This window comes from Pleurodeles waltl, chromosome 7 (assembly GCF_031143425.1).
Source record: "Pleurodeles waltl isolate 20211129_DDA chromosome 7, aPleWal1.hap1.20221129, whole genome shotgun sequence".
Taxonomy (NCBI): Eukaryota; Metazoa; Chordata; class Amphibia; order Caudata; family Salamandridae; genus Pleurodeles; species Pleurodeles waltl.
The window spans coordinates 1,494,024,867-1,494,050,168 of record NC_090446.1 but is presented as its reverse complement, the minus strand read 5'-3'; positions in this window follow the sequence as shown (position 1 = coordinate 1,494,050,168).

The following is a 25,302-nucleotide window of genomic DNA, read 5'->3' as shown; positions in this document are numbered from 1 at the left end:
TGTCAACCCCAATAAAAACCAAATTTACCATGTGTATCTCCTCAAGAAATGGGAAGCAGAGGATGAGGTTAGCGAGACGGTAGCAATGGGCCGTCTTGTATCTCCCATTAAGGAGGTAGAGATAGAAATGTTTCCCTTTGGGGATCAACAAAAGGAAAATATGCCCTGTATCAACACTTCTCTGACAAAGTCAAAGAAGGATCAGTTGTACTCCCTGTTAACCCAATACCCACGGGTTTTTTCAGATATACCTGGCAGAACTTCCCTGATCTATCACAGAATAACAACACCACCAGGGCAAACTATTCGACTACGGCCTTATCGTATTCCAGAGGCTAGGAAACATATCATAGAAGAAGAAATAGAAAAGATGATACACTTAGGAGTAATTGAGCCCTCTGTCAGTCCCTGGTGCTCCCCAGTAGTTCTGGTCCCAAAACCTGACGGAACAGTTCGCTTTTGTATTGACTTCCGCCAACTCAATGCAATCTCTATGTTTGACTCTTATCCTATTCCCCGTGTGGATGATGTCCTAGAGAAGCCAGGAAGAGCTAAATATATGTCTACATTGGACCTCACTAAAGGGTATTGGCAGATTCCCCTTTTCCCCGAAGATAAAGAGAAAACAGCCTTCTCTACTCAATCCGGTCTTTATCAATTCACAGTGCTACCCTTTGGTCTCCACGGAGCCCCCGCAACCTTTCAGAGGTTAATTGATAGGTTATTAAAACCCTTCCACTCATTCTCTGCATTCTCTGCAGATGTCGTCATTTTTAGCAACACTTGGCTAGACCATCTACACCATCTCAATCAAATTTTGACCACTCTGACAGGAGCAGGGTTGACGGCTAATCCTAAGAAGTGCGTATTAGGGAAGACTGACATATCATATCTCGGCTATAAGATAGGCAATGGTACACTACAACCTCAAATGACTAAGATTGAAGCAATTCAAAACGCACCACTCCCAAAAACGAAAAAAGATTTGCGTTCTTTCCTTGGGTTAGTGGGTTACTACCGTAGATTTATACCGGGTTATTCCACTATTGCGGCCCCCCTTGCTGATCTGTTATCCAAACATCATCCCAACAAGTTGGTCCCTTTTTCAGAAAGTCAAAGGACTAGTTTTGAACGTTTAAGATCCTCTCTTACCTCGGAGCCGGTTTTGCAATGTCCTGATTTTTCTAAACCTTTCCATCTGTACACGGATGCTTCTAATGTGGGCCTTGGGGCGGTGCTCGCGCAACCTGACCCGGACGGTAGGGACCACCCAATTGTGTTTATCAGCAGGAAACTTCTTCCCCGGGAATGTCATTACCCCACCATTGAGAAAGAGTGTTTGGCCATTAAATGGGCAGTGGAGAACTTGCAGTATTATCTCCTGGGTAGACCTTTTCTACTGTATACAGATCATGCTCCTCTTACCTGGCTTGCCTCACATAAGGATTCCAACTCTAGGATTTTGCGCTGGTTTCTTGAACTACAGCCTTTTTCCTTCCAGGTCTGCCATGTCCCTGGATCGCAACAGGGTCCCGTGGATTACCTGTCCAGGTTTCCTTGCTCTACTCCGGTCCTCGAGCAGGACCGTTCTTGGGATGGGGTATGTGATCGGGCAACCCCGATCACTTCACTGGCAGCGGCAGTCGACTCCGTGTCGGGTTTACCCGACACGTCAGATCCGCGTTCCCATGTTACCATGGGAACGCTCGCGGCGTCACTACCGCGTTTCCCTGTTTCCAGGGAAACGCTCGAAACCTTCCGGACTGCGGGAGGTCAAAAAGACTCAGGACGCGTCGAGGGAGGAAGAGTGAACGGCGAGAGGAAGACGGACCGAGGAGACGGAGCAGGGCAGCAGGAGACGACGGAGCCAGGGGCAGACAGCAGCGGAGACGTGGAGAACGAGGCCAGAGAAGAAGGAGCGCCGGAGGCAAGGACCAAAGAGCCCAACCACGACCCCGGAGGGTCGTGGCTCACAAAGGTACGGTCCCTCCTAGGGACAAGGGAAAGAAACGTTAAAAACCCACCGGGGAAGGGAACTGGAGGGGTGAGAGGGTAAAAGGGGTAAAGGAAGGGCACAGGCTCTTTAGAGAGAAGAGAGACTGTCTATCCTGACCTACCTGGGAGCACCGTGGGCACCTAACTGTATCACAGGAAATTTTGTTTGGATACAGCGCACGGGTGAATGCACTCTCTTTCTATCTCCCTACTTACCCTTTTCCCTGCTTCCTATCTAAAGAGAAAACCCCAGAAATATCATTATACTTACCGCAGCGTTCTTCTGTTTCTCTTGCCGGTACCTCCCTGGAGCCACCACGAGTTCTCAGAATCCACTGACCTAGGAGACAAGAGAAAGAAGAACGACAGAGTTAGAAGAAGAGAAATTAATCGGGTTACGCCATAACAAACTGAACTCTTTTGAAACACCTGAGCAAAGAAAGAATATAATTTAAAAAACCTTACTTACCATACTACTCAATCTCTGTCTGGTTTATACCGTTCAGCCTGTCACACTTCCTTTGTAAAGGTTTCCTCTACAGAGGGCTTTTTTGATGACTGCATGTACTAGTCCCCAGTACCAGTCTTTCATTGCTACTGCTTCCTCCTGCCCCCACACCAACCTCAGTGGCCGGATTATATGAGGGAACTTGACTTCTAAATAAGCACAAATCTAAACCTTTTTCTCTACATCGCATTCATCTTTCTCTTGCATTGCCTTATCTTGCCCAAACTTACCATTGGTTACTGATGCCCATCTTCCACGTCTAAGATTTGTCAGTGGCTTGTCCTCTCTGGGAACATCTTGTACCTTACTCTCCGGACATGTTTTTCACTCTTTCACATACATCACTGGTTAGGGACTATGGAGAGTGCTCATAACAATGCAACCCCAGTCCCTCCATAAACCACTCAAAATAGTATTGCTCATTACTAGTAGCCTTACCAACTGCACCAAAAGGAAGGAACCCATGTCTTACCTGGCCACTAACACCTACAGGAGACTTAAAACCCAGAAGTGGAGGAGATATTGGATGGAAATGATAATCCCTACACACAATAACACAAAGGGAGGACAGGGATCTTCTGCTTACCAGTGATGTGGGGTGGACATGCTCCTTGGAAAGCCAATGTTTGCCTTGGTGTTGAGTACATGGCTGCTATGTCTTCGTGAACTGTCAGTACAGGGAACATCCTGGTGGGAAGCTGGATTTGTGCTGCGAATGGATACATGCACGCTTTCTTTTCAAGAGTAGCTAATAATAGGGGGAGACCGGAATATGACTCTTGACAGGTCAGGTAGGCTGGGGACAGGTAACATTGTGGACCATTGACTCCCAGTTGACCTTCTGAGTGACTACATGCTTATTGACCTATGGTGACTCTTGAACCCATGCAAGAGATTAAGGGGGTCATTCTGACCCCCGCGGGCGGCAGTCGCCGCCCGCGTGGAGGGAGCCGCCATATGGCCGCTCCGCGGTCGAAAGACCGCGGAGGCCATTCTGGCTTTCCCGCTGGGCTGGCGGGCGACCGCCAGAAGGCCGCCCGCCAGCCCAGCGGGAAACCCCTCCCCACGAGGAAACCGGCTCCGGAGTGGGTATGTGCGACGGGTGCAGTGGCACCCATCGCGTATTTCAGTGTCTGCATTGCAGACACTGAAATACAAAGTGGGGCCCTCTTACGGGGGCCCCTGCAGTGCCCATGCCATTGGCATGGGCACTGCAGGGGCCCCCAGGGGCCCCACAACACCCCATACCGCCATCCTGTTCCTGGTGGGCGAACCGCCAGGAACAGGATGGCGGTATGGGGTGTCAGAATCCCCCATGGCGGCGCAGCAAGCTGCGCCGCCATGGTGGATTCCCAGGGCAGCGGAAAACCGGCGGGAGACCGCCGGTTTTCCTTATCTGACCGCGGCCAAACTGCCGCGGTCAGAATGCCCTGCGGGGCACCGCCAGCCTGTTGGCGGTGCTCCCGCATCCCCGGCCCCGGCGGTCCTTGACCGCCGGGGTCGGAATCACCCCCTAAGTTTTTTATCACTAAATTGGCATCAACTTTTCCTTGACTTTGACTTCCATGTTACCCAATGTTCTACTGTGACCTATTCTCAAAGGTGGATAATCATATTGTGCTCCTGTGCCACTACAGCTAAGCCTAGTTCTAATGATACTCTCCCTGGGGCGCTGGTGTATGCACACCTTTCAGTAAATACACACAGTCACAATAAAAGAGATTACCACAAACACACATAGCAGACTTTTGTACAGACATCGAGGTGATTCCTGAAGAGAACATTACGAAAGCTCTTAAAGACATGAGCACAGGTAAACTCTCAGGAGAACATAGATTTCCAGTAGAGTTTTATAAGATCAACAAACTCGAGCTTTCAGAATTGCTGGGCAAAGCATTCAAGGAAGCTGAGTGGCTCGGCTCTTTGAGCATTGAATTTAGGGTTCGATATCACTGATACCTAAATCTAGCAATGACCTTCTGGACTGTGATGGATAAAGATCCATATCACCCATATCACTCCTCGTTAAATGTTAAAATACTTGTTAAGATCCTGCCCAATACACATAGTCCACTCATCAATCAATAATTATGTTGAGCGCGCTACTCACCCGGTAGGGACTCAAGGCGCTGGGGTGGGGGTGGGGAGTGGGGGTGGGTGCTACTGCTCGAAGAGCCAGGTCTTGAGACGCTTTCTGAAGGACAGGAGATCCTGGGTCTTGCGTAGGTTAGTGGGGAGGGAGTTCCAGGTTTTGGTGGCGAGGTGGGAGAAGGACCTGCCACCGGAAGAGGTGCAGTGAATGCGAGGGACTGTTGCGAGGGCGAGGTCGGCGGAGAGGAGCTGGCATGTCGGGATGTGGAAGTTTAGTCGATCGTTGAGGTACGACAGTCCGGTGTCGTGGAGGGCTTTGTGAGCGTGGATTAGGATTTTGAAGATGATCCTTTTGTTGACAGGTAGCCAGTGTAGGGTTCTGATGTAGGCGGAGATGTGCTCGTGGTGAGGGAGGTTGAGTATGAGGCGTGCTGAGGCGTTCTGGATGCGCTGGAGTTTTCTCTGGAGCGTGTCCATTGTTCCTGCATAGAGGGCGTTGCCATAGTCTAGTCTGCTGCTGACGAGGGCGTGGGTGACCGTTCTTCTGGTTTCTACAGGAATCCACCTGAAGGTCTTGCGGAGCATACGAAGGGTGTTGAAGCATGAGGACGAGATGGTGTTGACTTGCTGGGTCATGGAGAGAGAAGAGTCTAGTATGAAGCCTAGATTGTGTTTGTGGGTGTAGGGGGTGGTCCCAGGGTTGGTGGCCGGCCACCTAGAGTCGTTCATACTGACTTGTTGGGTCCGAAGATGATGATCTCGTTTTTTTCTGAGTTCAGCTTGAGGTGGCTTGTTGTCATCCAGTTAGCGATGGCGAGAAGTCCCGTGTGGAGGTTGTTCTTGGCGGTTGCAGGGTTCCACGTGAGGGAGAGGATGGGCTGGGTGTCATCAGCATAGGAAAGGATGTTGAGGCCATGGGGTCGAACGATGCTGCCGGGCGGAGCCATGTAGATATTGAAGAGGGTGGGGCTGAGTGAGGATCCCTGGGGGATTCCGCATATGGTCTTGGTGGCCTTTGACCGGAACGGGGGGAGGCGGACTCTTTGGGTTCTTTCGGAGAGGAAGGAGGTGAGCCAGTCTAGGGCTTTGTAGCGAATTCCGGCATCGAAGAGGCGTGTGCGAAGGGTTTGGTGGCATACGGTGTTGAAGGCTGCGGAAAGGTCGAGAAGGATGAGGACAAGGGTTTCACCTTTGTCAAGCCTGGTCCTGATGTGGTCGGTGCAGGCGATGAGGGCGGTCTCGGTGCTGTGGTTTTTGCAGAATCCAGACTGGGAGACGTCGAGTATGCTGTTGTCTTCCAGGAAGTGGGAGAGTTGGTTGTTGACTATCTTCTCTATGACCTTCGGGGTGAAAGGGAGTAGAGAGATAGGTCGGTAGTTTGTGAGGTCTTCAGGTCGGCTTTGGGTTTTTTGAGCAAGGCATTGACTTCGGCGGGTTTCTAACTTTCTGGAAAGGTGGTGGACTCATCCTGGCCCTCAACCATACAACCCAAGTAGGGTTTATCCCAAATAGGTCCTCTGAAATAACTTAAGAATGCAGCTTGATCTGTGGCAGGGTAGGGACACCCACAATTGTTAAGACCGTAACGGCGGTTCTTTAGGCTATTGTAAACGTGGTTCATTTTTGTTGGCTTTTATTCAAGATTAGTCACGACCCCTGGCTCAGCTGTCCTCCTCATCAACCGCTCGCCTCATCTGTTATGTTATGTTATGTTATGTTATTTTTATTTGTACCGCGCACAGCTGCCCCAGCAAAGGTGCGTCCCGGCGCTTTGAGAAGGTAAACACAACACAGCACTAAAAGCGGGCAAAAGAAGACAAAACACAACAGATAAGCTTAGACAAATAAAAAGGTCTTAATAATAATCTCCCTGAAATACATTCCAGAAGTTGCAGCTTAGTTGCTGGGAGACAGCATGGTTCTAGAGTGGTATTACATTCTACATATAAGAATACAAGACAGATGAAAGAGTATCCCTCTCTTTTGACCGCATGGAGTGGGACTACCTTTTCAGAATATTTGAAAGAGCTGGTCTAGGTGAGTATTTCCTGAGTAAGATTTGATGGCTTTCCACAGACCCTATAGCCCAGGTCACATGCCAAGGTTTCTTCTCTGATACTCCTGGGGTAAAGCAGGGCATGAGACAGGGCTGTCCATTGTTTCTCTTGCTATTCAACAGGGGCCCTAGAACCTATCACTAGCTCTGCCAATCCACCAACCCTCTACTCTGTAGAGGCTTTAAGGACATGGTCCATATAAAGGGTTTCTGACAATGGGCAAATTCGCAAATCTCATAATAAATTAAAGTACAAGTAATGAAAATGGCAGCTTCACTAAACTAATTATGTTTTCACAATGCTATTCCTGGGTATTACCTGCCCTCTGGTTACGGAGATTGACTCTATGACTAAAACTTTATTTGGGGCGCAGTGAAATCCACATTGAGGGTCAGCAAACTCTATGCCACAGTTGCCAGAGGTCCCTCACAAGGAGTCATTTTACCTTGCGAATCAACTTGCACATGTATTCCATCTATAGACCTCTTATCCTAACAAATCTCTCCGTGTTTGATTAGGAAGAAACTTATTAGCATCAACGGGTGATGCTGAATTGCAACATTGCACCTGAGAAAGGACTAACCCTATTTTGCACAACTAGGGCTTGGTGAACTATTCGCAAGCGCCATCAGGTGGAGAGCTGACTGCTTCTGGGAGATCCTCTGTGGAGAAGCTAGGCACGAGAGAACTGTCCTTGATGCCCGCGTAGTCTTAAATAATTTCTGATATTTTGCATTTCACTTTTTGAATGTAATGTCCTCCGATTGTGCTAAATAAACAAGATTTCGTTTAGGTAAAACTCCAACGGTGAGAGCACAAGAGTATTTCAAACAAGAGCGGGTGTTGTACGTTTTGTGATTTCATGTTATCTTTTAGTTAGAAAATCCGGACACGAGGTGCCAGGCCAGCATTTTATGTAATAACACAGAATTTTGTGTCGTTTTTTGTCTCTTGAGTAATTTATGCTAAGGACGTTATCAGCTTTCAGCTGGGTTTAAGATAAAGCAGCCCTCAAACCGACAGTAGAGAGATTTTCTGTAGGGACGAGGAAGATCCATGACTCTTATAAACCATGGACGACATTTAGGGGTCCTTGCGACCCCTGGCTCTGCGACCCCTGGCATCAGAGGTTGGAAAATCAGTACCAGGAAAACAGGGGCATCCTTAAGGAGGTCGGCTAGAGCTTTACTCTCATTGTTTTCTGTCAATATTTTAATACACTATTAGTGAATAATAAGTGATTGACTAATAAATAATTTTGTTCAATTAGCTGGAATAGGGCCCTCACTGGCAGCTTACATAAGTAAAAAGTACCTTTAAATGTCTCTTGTGTGCTTGCTTGTGAGAGAGTATCTGTTTAAGTGTGAGAAAGTGTGTATGTGTGGGTGTATGTGTAAGCATGTGTGTGTGAGTGAAAGTAGAGGTCAAATAGCATGTGATGTCTCTTTCGCTGCCCCTGGCATGTTGGTGAATAGATGTTCATGTTATAGATGACCTCACAATCAGAAATGTAGGTTACTCACCCGCTGTTTGGACGTCCCAGGCTAGGCACCGCACCGTACTCCCTCCTGTCCATGCAAACCTGTATCAGAATCTGAGGCAGATTCAGGGGAGTGATATCTGGCCTTCATTGTATTACAATTCACATCCTCTTTTCTGCACCAATATCTAATGAACTAAGGGCCAAGTGGCAGATTAAACAGACTAGGATTGGTCAGACAAAAAAATGCTTCATTGCGAAGGGCTTACAGAGAACAGGCTTAAGTTCAGCCATTTTAAAGAATTTACAAGTGGAACTGGTTGGACTTGGCACTTTCTGCAGGGTCATCCCCAAACTTTTTTTGCATCCACCCCTTTCTTTTCTGAACTCGTTTTTGTTGGCATTTAGGACTCTGAGCACAGGGTAATTTAGAGTTGGCTTGTGCCTCTCTCTGACAAGGATTCTGGTTACGTCTTGACCAGCACTCACACCCCATTCAACCTTCTGGATTACACTTAGCCCTTTTGAGTCCATCTATTGGCTTTTGAAGAGGCTGACAAACCTGATGCGCCATTCACCACATCCTGTGGTCTGGCCACAATTTTACACCCTACTGGTCTCCAATAGAGGCATCTCTGGGATCCTCTTGTGGGTGCCACCTCCCACTTGCATCTCCAATGGACATGCTAAAAGTAATGCCTCCATAGACAGACTCAGGAAGACCCGCTGGCTCTTCCAACTGGTTGACATAAATAATTGTTATAGTGGGTCGTGAATGTATCATAAATAAATTTAGCTGCTTTGGAACTTCTGAATTGTATTTACGGCACTTTATTAAATCCCCTTTTTTGACAAGGCTTTAGATGTTCATTTGCATGGTGATACACTGGTAATACAGATCTTCCAGACTGACTCCTTAGTCAATGCAAAACAGTGTCCCATTTCCCCCTTTTTTGTGTGCACAAAGTTAGCTCATGGTATGGCTAATAACCTGCCCTCTACTCTGGGGGGTATGGGTAGTGCTTTAAATTAAACCTCTTACCTTATGGGTGTTAGATATAATGTATGTTAGAGAGTCCCACACATGTCTCCCCCAACATTGCCAAGATCTAAGTTCTCTTCGTGTTGGCTCTCTTTTATCTCTAATCTCCTGAAACCTCTGGGTAATTGCATAGGAATTGCACCCCTGAGGTAAACACCACATGTTTTTGTGTCTCTATGGTGGATGAAGCACACCCCTGTGGTATCCGACTGTGTATTATACTACTTCGTTTTGATCTGTACCACAGCGTACACCCCCCCACATCCTTCGATTACAATGCATTAGTTGATTATCATTTCTGTATGTTGATTATTGCTCCAAGACTTATAGTTGCTTCCCCTGATGACTGTAGTTGTAGGTCTGTAGCTTGGATACTATGGCCCTCATTACAACCCTGGCAGTAGGTGATGAAGTGGCGGTAACACCGCCAACAGGCTGGCTGTAAAAAAAGAATGGGATCACGACCAAGGCAGAAACCGCCAACAAGACAGCCACTTTAACACACCGACCGCCACGGCGGTAGCATCAAACACAGTGGCGGTCAACAGACAGGTGGAAGACAATGTACTGCCCACCACATTACAACTCACCAATCCGCTAGCTTTTCCAGGGCGGTACCAACGCCATCAAAAGCACGGCAGAAACAGTGTTTGGAAGGGAAACCACTCACCTCTCGACACTCAATGAAGAACCAGGACGCCATGGAGCCCGAGTTACAGGTCCTGCCCACGATGGTCTACCTCCTCATACACCAGTAATATCAAAGGCGGCGGCGACGACCACGGTGAGTACTGCACCTAGCACACAAGGGAGGGGGGAGGAAAAAGAGAGTGACACACACACGCAACATGCAACAGCTCCACCCCCACCCTCACCCACAACACCATACACACAAACACATGCAACAACAGTACATTTACACCCAGTAACCACCTGGAAGAACGCAAGGACAAAAGGAATAGAGTCCAATCAGTGATATATTAGAAATAGGCGGATATACATAACAAATATAAAAACAGTATTTACAAATATTTACAATATGTACAGAAGGCTGTACATTGTCCTTTGGAAATGTCCGTGGGCCACTGGGCCAAAAATCATGGGCCAAGCCCACACTTGACTCCTGCCTCAATACGGAGAGAACACTGCAGGGGCATCAGGTTGTAAACACACAGGCACCTCAAGGGGATGGGAAAGGGGGGGCACCTCAGCCGGAAGATGTACTCCTTGAGGGGGCTCCATGCCCACAGCGATGTCCTGGGGCGTGCAAAGCCACAGTCTCTCAAGTCGCTCAAGTGGGTGGTTTGCCCACTGCTTGGTCCTGGGGAGTGCAAAGCCACAGTCTCTCAAGTGGGTGGCTTCTCCACTGGTTCTGGAGGGGGCTTTGTGCCCAGTGGGCTTCATCCTGCCAAGGATAGGGTGAGTGGATGCATATCTCCACTGGTTCTGGAGGGGGCTTTGTGCCCAGTGTGCTTCATCCTGCCAAGGAAAGGGTGAGTGGATGGCTTCTTCCACTGGTTCTGGAGGGGGCCTTGTGCCCAGCGATGCAGTACTTGGGGTGTGGCAGCTCACATTCCCTCACCTGGGTGTCTGAGGCGCGAGATTTGCAGCGACCAGGTAGCATGATACTCCATTGAGGCAGGGCCAGACTCCATCCTGTGGCGACTAAGGCTGCAAACTGGTGGTAGTGCCAGTGCTGGTGGAGGTGCTGCCAGTGGTGGTGGGAGGCTCCAGCCCGTCTGCTGCAGCCACGGATGAAGGCATACTGGGGCTGCTGCTGCTGGTAGTGGTCCTACTGTCAGCGGTGTAGGTGGCGGTGCTTGCGGCGGTGCTTGCGGCGGGGATGCTGGCGGTGCTGCCCATGGTGCAGATGCCGGTGCTGACAGTGGTGGAGGGAAGCACCAGCCCATCTCCTGCAGCCTCCGATGGCTGGCCACTGGGGATGCTGCTACTGACAGTAGTGGTGGCAGCGGCGGTGCAGGTGGCGGTGCTTGCGGCGGGGATACTGGCGGTGCTGGCTGCGGTACAGGTGGTGGGGCTGTCTGTTCTGATTGTGGCCACCAGGCCCGCACCTGGAGCCTCCAATGCCTGATGTGCCTTGCCTTGGCTTTTCTGCCCCTTCTTCACCTTGGCAGATGCTGCTGGTACCTTGGCCCTGGCAGCTGGAGTTTTGGAGGAGGCCTTGCTGGGTGGGTTGTGCTCCTTGCCCTTGCTCCATGCTGTCTCCTTTTTCACCTTGGCAGGTGGCGGAATGCTTTTGTCCTTTGCAGGGGTCGGTGGCACACTAGCCCACACTTGACTCCTGCCTCAATAAGGAGAGAACACTGCAGGGACATCAGGTCGTAAACACACAGGTACCTCAGGGGGACGGGGAAGGTGGGGGCACCTCAGCCGGAAGATGGAAGAACGCCACTGCTCCTTGAGGGGGCTCCATGCAGACAGCGATGTCCTGGGGAGTGCAAAGCCACAATCTCTCAAGTCTCTCAAGTGGGTGGTGTGCCCACTGCTGGACCCTGGGGAGTGCAAGGCCACAGTCTCTCAAGTGGATGGTTTGCCCACTGCTTGGTCCTGGGGAGTGCCAGGCCACTGTCTCTCAAGTGGCTGGTTTGCCCACTGCTTGGTCCTGGGGAGTGCAAAGCCACAGTCTCTCAAGTGGATGGTTTGCCCACTGCTTGGACCTGGGGAGTGCAAGGCCACAGTCTCTCAAGTGGCTGGTTTGCCCACTGCTTGGTCCTGGGGAGTGCAAAGCCACAGTCTCTGAGTGGATGTCTACTCCACTGGTTCTGGAGGGGGACTTGACCCCAGTGTGCTTCATCCTGCCAAGGAGGGAGTGAGTAGATGCCTTTCTCCACTGGTTCTGGAGGGGGATTTGTGCCCAGTCTTCTTCATCCTGCCAAGGAGGGGGTGAGTGGATGCCTTTCTCCACTGGTTCTGGAGGGGGCCTTGTGCCTAGTCTGCTTCATCCTGTCAAGGATAGGGTGAGTGAATGCATATCTCCACTGGTTCTGGAGGGGGCATTGTGCCCAGTGAAGAAACACTTGGGGTGCGGCTGTTCACATTCCCTCACCTGGGCGTCTGAGGCAAAAGATTTGCACGGAACAGGTGGCAGGAGAGTCCTTGGAGGCAGGCTTGTGGTAGTGCCAGTGCTGGTGGGGATGCTGCCAGTGGTGGTGGGAGGCTCCAGCCCTTCTCCGGCAGCCTCGGATGGCTGCCCACTGGGGCTTCTGCTGCTGGTAGTGGCCCTACTGTCAGCGGGGCAGGTGGCGGTGCTTGTGGAGGGGCCTGTGGCGGTGCTGACGGTGGTGCATATGGCGGCACTGGCCATGGTGCAGGTGCCGGTGCTGCCAGTGGTGGAGGGAGGCTCCAGCCCTTCTCCTGCAGCCTCAGACAGCTGCCCACTGGGGCTGCTGCTGCTGACAGTCGTGGTGCTAGCGGCGGGGCAGGTGGCGGTGCTTGCGGCAGGGCTGCTGGCGGTGCTTGCGGCAGGGCTGCTGGCAGTGCTGGCCGTGGTGCAGGTGGCGGGGCTGGTAGCCACCAGGCCTTCACCAGCGGCCTCCGACGGCTGAAGTGCCTTGCCTGGTGTTTTCTGCCCCTTCCTCACCTTGGCAGATGGTGGTGTGACCTTGGCTCTGGCAGCTGGTCTGTTTGAGGAGACCTTGCTATGTGGCTCATGCTCCTTGCCCTTTCTGCATGCTGGCCCCTTCTTCACCTTGGCAGGTGGTGGAATGCTTTTGTCCTTTGCAGGGGTTGGTGGCACACTGGCTGGCCTGAAGGGTGCCCCCTTTGATCCTCTGGGAGTTGCAGGTACCACAGTGGACACCGACTTGGTGGCTGAGGTGCTGGCCTGGGTTCTGGACACTCTGGCCCGAGGGGAAGGTGAGGTGGGGTGGGGGGCTCGGGGGAGTAGGGAACAGGTCAATGTTTGCCAGGAAAAGTTTTTTAGACACACTGGGACGGGAAGATGGACAGGGTTTGGGAGTGGAGCTAGAGGGAGTGGTTGTAGGAGGTGTCTGTCTGCTGAGTTTGGGTGAAGGTGCATGGGCTGGATGCTGTTGTGAGGTGATTGCCTGTTGGATGGGTGGGTGCTTACGTTTGTGTAGAGGAGGGGGTCACAGACACACTGGGAGAGGACACAGGGGACGTGTGCATGGTTGTGGGGGTGGTGACTGCTCGTGAGGGGTGTGTTGTGATGGGCGTGCTGGTGATGGAGGTAGTGGATGAAGATGTAGTGCATGCAGGTGTGAGTGTAGACTCTACTGGGAGGGAGGTGGACGAAGAGGAGGAGGGGGACACAGTGGAGGCAGTGGATGTTGGTGTGTTTGCATGGGTATGGTGCTTTAGTGAGTGCCTGTGAGATGAAGTGTGGTGCTTATGTTTGCCTGAGCCACTTTTGTGTGGTGATTTGGGTGAATGCTGGTCTGAAGGTGTGCTTGGGATAGGCTGGTTTTGAGGGGATTAGGTCTTGGTAGAGAAAGTTGGAGGGGGAGGCTAGGCACAGGGACAAGGGCTGCCATCAGTGCTGAGGCCAGAGCCTGAAATGCTCTCTGTTGGTCCGCCATGCCAGAGTGAATGCCCTCCAGGTATGCATTTGTTTGTTGCAAATGCCTCTCGACACCCTGGATGGCATTCAGTATTGTTGACTGGGGCAGGGCCTGAGGTGTCTAGGGCGAAGGAGATGCCCACCCTCCTGGCTGAGCGGGCATGGGAAGCACGCTGAGTGGCTGCTGGGAGGGCAGTGCTGGTAGGGAGGTGGCGGCTGTACCTGTTGTTGGGGTGGGCACAGAGATGTCCGCCACTGCCAGGGAGCTTCCATCGGAGGAGGAGTTGCTGTCTGTGGTGTCCCCTCCTGTCCCCGTCGTGGTGCTCCCCCTCACCCTCCGTCCCACTGGTGCCCTCACCCTCGGTCGATTCGGCCTCCAGGCCCATGTGGGATGCAGCTCCCTCCGTCGCCGGTGCCTCTGCTCCTCCGCCAGATGATGCTAATGCACATAAGGACAAGGTGACAAAACAAAAAGGGCGGGGAAGAGACAGAGGAAACACTTGGTCAATGCCAGCAACACCACTACAGTTGGCGTACACAACACACAGGGAGCAGCCCTATGAACTAGGCCATGCCCAACCATTTACTAAGACAGTCACTAGCCCATGGGGTACAATGCCTAACGCAATCAACTGCACACCAGAAACCCACAGGACCCTGCCCACTTACACTATTGGGGTAGGAGTGCTCCAGAGCCTGCCCAACAAGGGACCTACCATGCCATGTTGGCCCTGGCCTAGGGGCATCCACAGCCCAAATTCCCCTCCCAGGTACCTCCTAACACGCGCAAAGTCAGGTTTCAGTTTCTGTACTCACCCCCTCATGGCTGCGGTGATGCCTTCAAGCTTCCATCCAACTCCAGATAGGCCACCGCCAGGAAGCAGAACATCAGGAGGGTCATGGTGCGACAGGCACCCCTTCCTCGTTGGGAGGCCAGCCCCAGCTGGGCCTCTGCCGTCTTCTTTGCCCAGCGGCGCAGGCCCTCCCATCTCTTGCGGCAGTGGGTGCTCCGCCTGTCAAAGACCCCAAGGGGTCCGCACCTCCTTGGTGATGGCATGCCAAATAACCTTTTTCTGGTGGGCGCTGACCTGGAGGGAAAAGACAGCAGAAAAGGGAATTAGTCACCCGTCTGGACTGTCAGACTCATTGCCCACCAGATCCCACCCATTCCCTGACGCACAAACATTGACCACCTTACATGCTGCACTCTGGCCAGGACGCCTCTACCCTCCCCCCCCCACATGTGGCTTACACACACAGCAATCCCTACATTAATGGCCCACGCATCATGCTCACAGTGTACTCACCTGTTTGTCTGGAGGACAGTAGAGTAACGTGTACTGGGGTAGGACCCCATCCACCAGTTCCTCCAACTCCTACGCAGTGAAGGCAGGGGCCCTTTCCCCAGACACATGAGCCATGGTCGGTTCCAGACACAGGTCACAGCAGCACTTGCAGTGTAGTGTAGGTCCTCTCCTGTTGAAGGTCAGGTAGCAAGTGAGTGATTAGATAGAAAATGGTGGTGACGTGCGCGGCGGTGCGTACCATCACCGCCGGCGTACATCGCCATTGGCTCCTGGAACCCATAGGACCCAATGATAACCAATGTGATTTTGCGCGGTGGCCATCGACCGCCTACCACGACGGTGCACAATGCGAGTGCAATTACCTCATTTCCACTTCTCCCTCCTCACAGGTCAGGCAGCCACCATTTCAGGGGGGCACAGGGCATGGCACCTAACTGCATCACTGCAGACATTGGCACATCAACGGACTCTTGAGTTCACATACTGTTTCTGTAAAGTAAACAAATCATCATTAGTGCAATAGATGTGTGAATATGACCCTCTGCTCACCGTTCTCTTCCATAGGCTTCAACCGCTGAGGCAGAATCTGAGATGGCGGCATCCTCCGGTGTACAGACCCCTGGTGGACCTTGCGACAATGGAGGACAGACACATTATCATTACCAACAGACTTGATCGTGCCACAATCCAAGAACTGTGTGCCCAATTGGAGCCAGACCTGATGTCAGCTATCTGCCAGCCCACAGGAATCCCCCCTCTAGTGCAGGTCCTGTCAGTGCTCCATTTCCTGGCTAGTGGTTCCTTCCAAACAACAGTGGCCATTTCATCTGGGATGTCTCAGCCAATGTTCTCTAACGTTTTGACCAGAGTGTTGTCTGACCTGCTGAAACACATGCACAGCTACATCTTGTTACCCCAGGTGGAGTATTTGGCCACAGTGAAGGCTGACTTTTATGCCCTGGGACATATCCCCAACATCATTGGTGCCACTGATGGTACGCATGTGCCATTTGTCCCCCCCCCCGGAGAAATGAACAGGTTTACAGGAATAGAAAAAGCTATCACTCTGTGAATGTGCAGATGGTGTGTTTGGCGGACCAGTACATCTCCCATTTGAATGCCAAATATCCTGGCTCTGTGCATGACGCCTTTATCTTGCGGAATAGCAGCATCCAATATGTGATGGGCCAACACCAGAGGCACCGGGTGTGGCTAATAGGTGAGCCAAAGGTCCCCACCCAGTATAAATTGGTGTATGGGTATGGGGTTGTCCCTAAGGGTGAGTGTGTGCCTAACAGGTATCCCTCGATATTTGCAGGTGACTCTGGTTACCCCAACCTCTCATGGTTACTGACCGCAGTGAGGAATGCCAGGACAAGGGCAGAGGAACGTTACAATGAGGCACATGGGCGTACAAGGAAGATTATAGAAAGGACCTTCGGCCTCCTGAAGGCCAGGTTCCAGTGCCTCCATCTGACAGGTGGATCCCTGTCCTACTCACCCAAGAAGGTGTGCCAGATCATCGTTGCATGTTGAACAACCTGGCCTTGAGGCGCCAGGTGCCTTTTCTGCAGGAGGATGTGGCTGGAGATGGTCTTGTGGCAGCGGGGGAGTCTGTGGATAGTGAGGAAGAGGCGGGAGAGGAAGAAAATGTTGACAACAGAACCAATATAATTATGCAGTACTTCCAGTGGCACACAGGTAAGACACTGTAAGTTCACTTTACATTTCAGTTATCTGTTGGACATTGTACAAGGCAGCCTCTTTCCCTATGTCTATGGCCACTGACTGTTCCCTTTGGAATCTCTGTTTTAAGATCTCTGTGCCCCACTCTGGCCCCTGCTATGTGTACTGCTGCCCACCAAAGGTCATCCTAAAGTATATTTCACTGTACATTTGAGTTGCAGTGCTTTGATAATGTACTAATACATTTGTGAATCATTTGATAGACTCCAGATTAGTATTTGTTCCAATGGTGTTTATTTAAGTGCTCATAAGTAGAGGGGGATGTGCACTGGGCTGGGCTGATGGTGGAGTAAAGTCCAGGGTAGAGTCCAGTCTCTTGGTATCACAGGTGCATTGTCCAATGGGACATAGGGAGGGGAGTAATGGCAGTTCAAGGTGGACAGGGTGACATAGTGGGACAGAGGGGTGACAATCAGGAGAGTCTTATTTCCTAGCGGGGTCTTGGCAATGTTTTCTGGCTTCTGCCTAGATCGCAAGGACCGTTTGCGGGGTGGTTCTCCTTCTGCAGGGGGTGGAGTGCTGGTGGCCTGTTGGTCCTGTGGCGGGGCCTTCTGTCCACTAGTGCCGGCAGAGGTGGAAGGCTGTTCCTCGGTTTGGCTAGTGTCAGGCACCCGTTGTTGTGCCACTGCCTCCCTCATGGTCTTGCCCCTGTCAGCCAGCACCCCTGCAATGGTGACCAGGATGATGTATATTTTTGTTAGGCCATCCCTGATCCCCAGGTACTGTCCCTCCTGCAGCCGCTGGGTCTCCTGCAACTTGGCCAGTATCTGGCCCATCGTCTTCTGGGAATGGTGGTATGCTCCAGGATGTTGGAGAGTGCCTCGTGGAGAGTGGGTTCCCTGAGCCTGTCGTCCCCCTGTCGCACAGCAGTCCTTCCAGCTTCCCTGTTGTCCTGTGCCTCTGTCCCCTGAACCGTGTGCCCACTACCACTGACCCCAGGTCCCTGATCGTCCTGTGTTTGTGGGGTTGCCTGGGGTCCCTGTAGTAGTGGACACACTGCTGATTGACGTGTCCTGGGTCAGTGGCATGGGCCCGCTGGGTGGGTGATGTGCTGGAGTTTCCTGAGGGGGGAGGCTCTGTGGTGGGTTGAGACTGTGGCAGGGGAACCGACTGTCCAGAGGTTCCGAATGGGCCAGGTTGGTCATCATGATCCAGGCGTGCAGAGCTACTGTCGTCACTGTGGGCCTCTTCAGGTGGGGGACTGGATGTGCCTGGCACCTCCTCTCTGGTGATGTGGAGTATGGGTCCTGTGGGGATGCAAATGCCTTGTTAATGTTTCTGCGTGTGCCATCTTGTGCATGGGTGTGTTTCCCAGTATGATTGTGATTTCCCTGTCAGCTTGGCCTTGTGTGAGTGGCGATTTTGTGGGCTGGGTGAGTCTCTCTACTGGGCATGCTGTGGTGATGGGTGTCCATGCAGGTCTGTAATGGGTGTCCATGCATTGGTGTTGCATGCAGGGGTTGGTTTTGGGATGGGTCGTTTGTGTTAGTGGGGTATATATGAGGTGGAGGAGTGATGGGGGTAAGGGTAGGGGTAGGAGTTTGTGATGGCATGCAGGAAGGGTGGGGGGGATAAAGTAGTTAAGATTTGACTTACCAGAATCCAGTCCTCCTGCTACTCCTGCAAGACCCTCAGGATGCATGACTTGCTCCTCCCATGTTGTTAGTTGTGGGGGAGGGTGTGGGGGTCCACCGCCAGTCCTCTGTACTGCTACCTGGTGTCTTGCTACCACGGAACGCACCTTCCCCCGTAGGTCGTTCCACCTCTTCCTGATGCCATCCCTGGTTCTTGGGTGCTGCCCCACGGTGTTGACCCTGTCTACGATTCTCCGCCATAGCTCCATCTTCCTTGCAATGGACGTCTGCTGCACCTGTGATCCGAAGAGCTGTGGCTCTACCCGGATGATTTCCTCCACCATGGCCCTTAGCTGCTCCTCAGAAAACCTGGGGTGTCTTTGGGGTGCCATGGATGTGGTGCGAGTGATATGTGTGAGGATGTGTGGGGTGATTTGTGGGGTGATGTGTTGGGGTGTATGCTGTAATGTGCGTGAATGGTGTGTGGCTGATGGTGTTCTGTGCATCTGATTGAGTGGGTGCTCCTGGTTTCTCTCTCTCTGCTTGATATCTATTTTTTGCTGTAAGGGGTTGTGGGTTATGTGGGTGTGTGTTTTATATTGGATTGGGTGTGTGGGTGTGGTGTGTGTATGTGTGTCAGGTGTGTCGAGTTTGAATTATCCAGTGTGGTGTAGTTTTGTAAGTGTCAGTGTATTTTGAGCACGGCGGTGTGTACCGCCAATGGTTTACCACGTTTGAAAGACCACTGCAGTGATTTCGTGATACTGTGGGCGTATTCCTGTTGGCGTAACGGTGTGGGTTTTGCTATTGCCAGTTTATCACGGACCTTTGGTGTAGCGGACTTGTGTGGGTGTCTGTATAGTGGTGGAATTCTCATTGTGGGTCATAATACCTGTGGCAGAATACCGCCGCAGGCACGGTATGTTGGCAGCTGTCAGCACGGCGGTAGGTGGCATTTTACCGCCACGGTTGTAATGAGGGCCTATGTCTTCTCATTATTGTACCCACAGCCAGATGTTTGTCTCATGTGAAACTGCTATCATTGTTTTGAGTACACTTGACATGTTTTTAAACCACTACAGGGACTCCAACATCCAGCAACCCCCACTCATTCACTGCTGCTCACCTTCACTACAGGATCTCTCATGTCCAACATCCCTCTGCTTATCTTCACCAGAGAGACAACCACGTACAGCATCCCTCACATCCTTATTGCTGCTCAGCTTCACCACAGGGGCTCCCACACTCAGCATCACCACCGGCTTTAGAGGCTGCCCTTCCACTGTACTGAGGCTCCCATGCCCAGCATCCCTTACTCCTTTGATTACCATCCCTTCTCAGTAAAGATGTATCCCTACTCACTATAGCAGGCATCAAGTCATCTAGTTTTTCCTGACATTTGTATACTGACAGCTTTGTAAAAAAACAAAATTACAACTACTAGAAAGCAAAGTATAATATGGAGCTCCATGAGGCAGTCATACCTCCTAGAAAATGACTTGCATAGAGAACAATGAACCCCACTAGGCAGAACAGCTTCTCCCAAGAGACGTAGCTTAAGGGGGGGGGGGTTTGGTGTGCTAAAAATGTATTCTATTGTAAATAGTTGCGTACAAGTGCTTTCAGTCGGGTATTCTGAGGTGCTGTTGGATTTCAACTGGGTTTAGAACATACATGTAGACAAACACAAACACACACACTCTCACCCAACACCCTCATCCCATGCCCCCCCAACACACACACACTCACTCTCTTGTCTGTTTTGAAGGTCTTAAAAATGTTTATTAATTTGAAAAATATTGTTTCTAACTTTACGCACTGCCCTTTAAGCAGTCGCACCTGGCAACTGGGGAAAGTGTCTGGGAGGAGAACAAAATAAAAAAAATATATATATATATATGTAGTAAACAAATTAAACGTACCTGATCGACACCGCACCACCGCCACACTCCAGGCACAGGCTCCCAGGGCGCAAGGCAGGCTGGGCACTCCAACGCAGACTGGGAGCCTGGGACGGCTCTTTCCAACTTGGCAACACAGTGCAGGTTTGGAAAGAGCCCTTGTGCGCATGTGTGTTTGGCTGGCTGGAGACAGCCGGCCAAACATACACGCACACTGAGGTTAGTGCTCTGTGCACTTCCATCACTGCTCTCACCCCCATGGCCCTGCCCCTTTAAAAATAAAACAATAATATACACCGTTTACTATCGTTTCATTTCTAAAGGTTTGAAGCTCCTGCTGCTGCTGGAGGTGGGGCTATGCTCCTCCACCATAGCAGAGGAGCCGCCCCTACCTCTAAGCCCCCATCATTCCCTGCTTAATTGATGGGAAATCTGAAGTTCACACTGCCGGTGTCACTGACCAAGCTGGGCCCCTTGCAGTGACTTCTAGTAAGTTCTCAGATGAGCACAGGAGGATCCTTCGGGATGAGCCACATTGGTTCATTCTGGCCCGTGTGTCTGGCTGTGTCAGGAGCGTCTTTGGGATTATACTTGTGTTGTCTTTCTACACATGACAACTCACACCATATTGTCCCAGATATTGACTGTGCCGGGACATTTCCACCACTGCCCCTTACAAGGTTACTGTTGTGCTAAACTTGAGTGTGTCACCAGAAGAAAGGCATGCCTGAGATCCCTCTTTCAAGTCTGAAAGTCCTGCTAGAGTTCTAGATCGTGATTTTGCAAAGTGTGGCGTGATGGCATTTTAATATTTCGTGCATGTGCAGCTGTTCTAGTTACGAAATTACAAAACATGTCTGTTGCACAATTCTAAAAATGGGAACCACTGTTAATGATCTCTCTGACTTCACCCCCACCCCTGTTGGGAGTCTGTAAACTCTGCATCAGGATCTGATTGTGGCAGCCCATTTACCACAGAGATTAGTGCTGACACAGCATCAGAGGAGAAGTTACATTTTTATAAGGCCTGATTACTACAGCTTTCTTCCCTTTTTTGCCGAACAGTGGTGTCTTAAAGTCTGACTGAAAAGGCCTTTAACCGGACAGTCAGCATCACTCAGAGTGGGGCGGCTCTGTCCTTCTCCCACCCCTCTTGCTCCGGCTCTCCGACTGTCCCGCTTTCTTCCTCTTGGTATCTGTTCCTGTTTTCTGGGTCACGCAGCAGTTCATATTAGGTGATATTTCAGGCATCATTTAGGCTCAGGTGGGGCTGTGCATAGCCGTCTCACTCTTCATCTAGTGGCATAAAAGACCTGGAGGGAGCTTCCGCCGCCCAGTGCTGCCTTCATAACCAGACATCAGGGTCATTGTTATGATTCAAACCTAGAAGGGGTAGAGCTGCTGAGAGCTAGCATCAGCAGGAACACAGCACGTCTGTTCCAAAAAATATCAGGGCATTTAATCAGTAACTATACTCACTTACATGGATCTTAAGAGGGCGTGTGTGTTGTCTACCCCAATTTTCATTCTTTGTGATGCAGCACTCTTGGAAATTGGGATTATACGCTGGTCTTTTTCATGTAAATTAGTGGATGGACATTTCTATTTAGCATGTGTTAGATCATGGGCTGCCTGATCTCCAGATGAAGTTACAAGAGATACTATATACTGTGGTTTTAAGCCAAGATTATTTATATATGTTGTGCTATGCTAAGAAATAAAATTACTCAATTAATGAATTTTAAATGTATTGATATATTTTTGGTAATGCACCATAAAAAGAAGTTTGTGATTTGAATAATGTTGTAATGTTTCACATGTAAAATAGGCAGACACATTTGTAATTTATATAAATTGTCTTTTCTTAAATGCAATGAATTAATGCTCTCCCATATTTCTCTCACTGGTGCTCCCTCTGTTTCTCTGTTTCTCAATTCTCTCTCTGCCTCCTCTGGTTCTCCGCCTCTAACTCTCTCTAAGTTTGAATTCAGTGGATTCCCATTCATTTCATTCCTCCTTTCCCCCCTGTACTCACAACTTTCTGGTGAGGAGGGCCCACCTGCTACCCTTCCCCAAGGGTGCAGATTGGTCAGTAAGATTGAGGGGATGTGAGCTTTAGATTTCCCAACAGCTATGCTGCTTAAAATACATTTTATGGGAAGGAGGGCAGGAGGGGGGATTAAAGAGCAATAGAAGGGAGAGGATTGTGCATTCTGAGCAGTACTCACAAATCAATATTTTATAAAATAACCATTTTTTAAGACCTTTAACCACTTCGCTGCCAGGCCTTTTCCCCCTCCTGTGCCGAGCCTTTTTTTGGCTATTTGGGGCAGTTCGCACTTAGGCCCTCATAACTTTTTTGTCCACGTAAGCTACCCAAGCCAAATTTGCGTCCTTTTTTTCCAACATCCTAGGGATTCTAGAGGTACCCAGAGTTTGTGGCATCCCCTGAAGGAGACCAGGAAATTAGCCAAAATACAGTAGAAAGTTAGTTTTTTTAAACAAAAAGGGAAAAAGGCCTGCAGAAGAAGGCTTGTGGTTTTTCCCCCTGAAAATGGCATCAACAAAGCGTTTGCAGTGCTACAATAACCATATTCCCAGCTTTCAGGAACAGGCAGACTTGAATCAGGAAACCACATTTTTCAACACAATTTTGGCATTTTACTGGGTCAAATCTCATTTTTACTATTTTTTGTGCTTTCAGCCTCCTTCCAGTTAGTGACAGAAATGGGTGTGAAACCAATGCTGGATCCCAGACAGCTAAACATTTCTGAAAAGTATACAACATTCTGAATTCAGCAGGGGGTCATTTGTGTAGATCCTACAAGGTTTTCCTGCAGAAAATACCAGCTGAAATAAAAAAATATTGAAAATGAGGTAAAAAAAACAGCCATTATACAGTTACGTCTCCTGGACTCTTCTGGTTGTGGGGATATATAGGGCTTGTAGTTTCATCAAGAACCCTAGGTACCCAGAGCCAATAAATGAGCTGCACCTTGCAATGGGTTTTCATTGTATACCGGCTTTACAGCAATTCATTTGCTTAAATATAAAGAGTGAAAAATAGGTATCAAGGAAACCTTTGTAATTCCAAAATGGGCACAAGATAAGGTATTGAGAAACAGTGGTTATTTGCACATCTCTGAATTTCGGGGTGCTCATACTAGCATGTGAATTACAGGGCATTTCTCAAATAGATGTCTTTTTTACACACAGTCTTACATTTGGAAGGAAAAAATGTAGAGAAAGACAAGGGGCAATAACACTCTTTTTGCTAGTCTGTGTTCCCCCAAGGCTCCCGATAAAAATGGTCCATCAGTTGCGTGGGTAGGCCTAATGCCCGCGACAGGAAAAGCAACATGGGCGCATCACATTTTTACTTTGAAAACTGACATGTTTTTTGGAAAGTGCCTAGCTGTTGATTTTGATTTCTAGCTCAGCCGGCACCTAGGAAAACCTACCAAACCTGTGCATTTTTGAAAACTAGACACCTAGATAAATTTAGGATGGGGTGAATTGTGAGGCACTCGCCAGGTTCTGTTACCCAGAACCCTTTGCAAACCTCAAAATATGGCCAAAAAAACGATTTTTACTCAAATTTAGGTGACAGTTCTGGAATCTGAGAGGAGCCACAAATTTCCTTCCACCCAGCATTCCCCCAAGTTTTCTGATAAAAATGGTCCCTCAGTTGTGTGGGTAGGCCTAGTGCCCGCGACAGGAAATGCCCCAAAACACTACGTGGACACATCACATCACATTTTCCCAGAGAAAACAGAGCTGTATTTTGCAAAGTGCCTAGCTGTGGATTTTGGCCTCTAGCTCAGCCGGCACCTAGGGAACCTAGCAAACCTGTGCATTTTTTAAAACTAGACACCTAGGGGAATACAAGATGACTTGTGGGGCTCTGACAAGTTTCTGTTACCCAGAATCCTTTGCAAACCTCAAAATGTGGCCAAGAACACATTTTGGTGACAGAAAGTTCTGGAATCTGAGAGGAGCCACAAATCTCCACCCACCCAGAGTTCCCCCAAGTCTCCTGATAAAAATGGTACCTCATCATTTTCCATTCTTTTCCCAGCCTCTTACCATCATTTCCCACCTTCTAGGTTTTTCTCATCCTTTTTTCACACCGATCCTCTTCTGGCTTATTCCGTTAGTGTTGTGATAGATCTTTGGGGTTGTGATAGACATAAGCAAAACACTGTAACAACTCAGGTATGGTTCCGAAATATCTACCGAAGAATATTGTTAGAACATAACACAGAGGCACAAATTATTGTGACTAAAAATATCGAGAAAGGAAATATCGACAGTAATTTGGTTGCAAAGACCAGAATGAATTTTTACCCAACCATAATGGAGGTACATCTGTAGCAGTTCTAAACACGTACCTAATAAGAAGTGATGATGGGGTCCACATTCTTTCTTCTCTTCTTTCAGAAGACTGTTTTAGGGGTCTCAAGGGGTAAAAGGGAGTTAAAATCAACACTTCAAATCAAATAACAGAGTAACCTACATTTTCATACATTAAATCCCAGAGACGGAGGGTACAGTTCAAAGGTCTATTACACATTAAGGGCAAAACCTATATAAATGAATCTCAAAAACATGCTACATAAGTACAGAATCACCAAAGGTGAACTAAAGCATTGAATGAATTTAAAATGTATGAGATTAAGGCATTCAAGAATTTCAGTTACAGCAATACAAAAGATGAGGGACAAGATCAGATGGTCAGTATATAAATTGTGGCCTCTTGTCTAATCATTGGAGAAACTAAATTAAACTAAGTACCTTAAACTGAGCTATAGGAAATCCTAATTATCAACCAGTATTTTTTCCTCTTCCATGCGAAGTTAAAATTGACAACTCCCATCAAACCTCGCATCCTACGATTTGGACATCAGGATGGCCTTGAATGTCTCTTGTGATGAATACACAAACAGGAGTCTTTTCTTCTCAGTTCGTTAGTGCTCCTTTGTCCTTACCAAAGTATCCTCCAGTACTCCACTATACAATATGCCTTTCATTAACTGTAGACTCAGACAGATGCACCTGCAA